The sequence below is a fragment of the Gymnoscopelus microlampas genome (genome assembly GCF_963454915.1).
Source record: "Gymnoscopelus microlampas genome assembly, chromosome: 11".
NCBI classification, from domain to species: domain Eukaryota; kingdom Metazoa; phylum Chordata; class Actinopteri; order Myctophiformes; family Myctophidae; genus Gymnoscopelus; species Gymnoscopelus microlampas.
In genome coordinates, this window is record NC_139948.1 from 24,706,609 (window position 1) to 24,709,723 (window position 3,115).

Genomic DNA, 3,115 nt, shown 5'->3' on the forward strand with positions numbered 1-3,115 from the left:
AAACATCCATTTTTAGATTTAGATTTAGAAGACATTTTGTAGAATCGGCCTCAGGTCTTAAACGGTTAAACGCTATCTTTGTGAGAACCAAATGATCTTTCAGGGATAGAGAGAGATCAGAAAGTGAGCCCATTTGGCTGGTTCTCATTCAATTCTCAAGAGGCTGTTTTACGGCTCATCAAATGGACCCTAGCATCCCTATTTTTTGGGGGGGGGCAACATTCACGGAAGATAGTAGATCTACAAGCTCACGACGCGTTGTGAACTTGTAGATTGGCTATTTTCACCAAAAAGAGGTGCGGCTGCTAGCTGGTGACTTTGCTGTATAGACCCCTTAACAGATGACGTCACACTGGTTGCAAGCGATAAGAACCAGTATTGCGCACACAGGTCCAGCACCGAGGGTGCGTTCGGAAATTGCGCACCTGAGCGCACTATTAGTTTGTATTGGCCAGTGCGCTGACTGCGCTCATTGCTGTATTTCCGAACGCACCCTATGTTGGGAATTGATTGCATGAAACAATCACCTGTGTCTCAATGTTGGTAAACACATAATTGGTCTATTGAGGGAAATAAAGCTGACCTATTATAGAGACCTGTGGGACCCCTTTCAACTAAGTATATACTAAGTATACCATTAGTGGAACAGGGTCGTTAGAGAGCTGTAGATTCAGGTTAGGGAAAAAGTTGAGCGATTGAGGGAACCCTAACCCTGGTCAATGGGAATCAAGTATAACTGTACAGTGTGTGTGTGTGTGTGTGTGTGTGTGTGTGTGTGTGTGTGTGTGTGTGTGTGTGTGTGTGTGTGTGTGTGTGTGTGTGTGTGTGTGTGTGTGTGTGTGTGTGTGTGTGTGTGTGTGTGTGTGTGTGTGTGTGTGTGTACGTGTGTGTGTGTGTGTGCGTGTGTGTGTGTGTGTGCGTGTGTATGTGTCAGAGACATGACAGAGGAGAGCTGAGGATGATTGGAGGCGACAGCAGTTACCGCGCCAACCGGAGCAGAAGAACAACGGTGACATCATCATCAGCACGTACACACACACACACACACGCACGCACGCACACACACCTACAAATCATCATCACCATCACACAGAGAACTTGGATGCTCACTCAATCTGGCACTCAGGCGCTAAGATGGCATTGAACACTGTGCACATCTGTGCATATGGATTTCTCTTTAGATTTTTATGCGTTTCTGCTTCTCTCTGTGTGTGTGTGTGTGTGTGTGTGTGTGTGTGTGTGTGTGTGTGTGTGTGTGTGTCTCCGCGGGTGACCTAGCATGCAGTGAAGCAGTGGTGTGTCCAGTTGCTAAAGGCCTATTCTGTAGTACACCATGTTGTACACACACACACACACACACACACACACACACACACACACACACACACACACACACACACACACACACACACAGAGTGAGAGACTCCATGAGCAGGTGTGCTGTACAGCGGAGCGTGAGCGAGGCAGAGTGCCGTGAAACATATGTTCCCATAATGTGTCTAACGTAACACCGTGGGTGCTGCATGGCTCCTGTGCCAAAGACCCAGTCTAGTGTTTCCTTATGTACTGTATGTGCAGGGGGCCCGCTGGGGCGTGACTGATTCGCCAGCAGCCCTCGTTTGTCACGTCATCATTGAAACCGATGCAAAATCAACCGTTTAGAGCAGTGGTTCTCAAACTTTCTCATGTCAAGGACCCCCAAAATGATGTGTGTTTGGCCGCGGAACCCCCATCTAAAAAAATATTTTGGGCCAATGACCTCCAGAAGCAAAGATTTGAGCTAAAAAGTCCACTTATCTCAAAAAAGAATGTAAAAAAAATACATTCAAAGATTTTCAAAATAAATTTAAAAAAATAGCAGATCCACAAGCTCATATCCCATGTCTGGGTCACGGACCCATTTTTATGGGTCAGGAGTAAATATTGCGAGTAAATATTTTTTCTTTTTCCTATAGTTAAAAATATATATTATTATATCAAAATACATTATTTTAAATGTTTAAATAAAAAAATACAAATCTAAAGCAAATTCTAAAAAATTCAAAGGAATTCTATATCAAAATTGGCTGATGGGCTCGCCGGCTGACGAACCACCCAGTCGCAATGACTCAGACATAACCATACTGTATATAAGGGTCACGCCCAAATATAGGCATATACGGATGACATCAAGGATCTCACAAGGCCTCACATTGTGACGCCTTGTGAGCTTATCAGCTATTTTCACTAGTTTGGGTCCCAGGGAAACATCACATTTCACTTTTGGGTTAGGAGCTTTGTGAACCACTGCTCTAGAACTCCATAAGACGTATGCAGCAACTTTGCAGCCAATAAGAATCACAGATTGCCCCTCGTCATCCAGTTAAATATCCAATTCAAACAGATCCATTGCCCCGCGCTCAAAAGTCTTTGCTTCATCAAGAAACACTTGTACCAAATGCAATTCCCAGCAGCACCTATATTACACTGTCTGCGTTGTCTTGTTGGAGTTTGTGAAAGGCACTTAGATGGGTTTCTGTTTGTCAGAGCTGATGACTCTGTAATGAAATTGAGACTGTAGTGGAAGGGCTTCTATGTGTGATGAATAATGCATTTGGGTTCATTGTGTCACCCTGAGTTTCTAAAAACACACTGAAAACCACTTGCCAGAGCCCCCTGGAGTGTGCGTGTCTGCACGCGCACCGATGGAATTTACTTTGACTTACTTGGTACTTTGATATATACTGAGCTAATGACATTAACAACTAAATGACCACTCTATCTCTCTCTCTCTCATATCTCATATCTCTTAAACTTAGCCCTGAAAATCCCACACGGGATGCTGAAGACAACCCCGATGTCAGCACACAGCTGGAATTCAACTCAGCGCTCTAGAAAGTGGTCACGGGGGAGCGGTGGGGCCGTCCAAGGCCCTTAAACACCGCCTTTCATCATTAGCATGCGCTGGGGCAGCGTTAGCTCGCCTCAAGGTTAAAGTAGCAGCTCAAACCGTATAGTATACGAGCTGGAAAATGGGGATGGGGGCGGGAGGGGAGGTAAGGGGGGGAAAAACTATCAACTCCCACAAGAATTCCCGTTAAAGTGCCCTTGAGCATGGCTTCGAGGCTCCTAAATT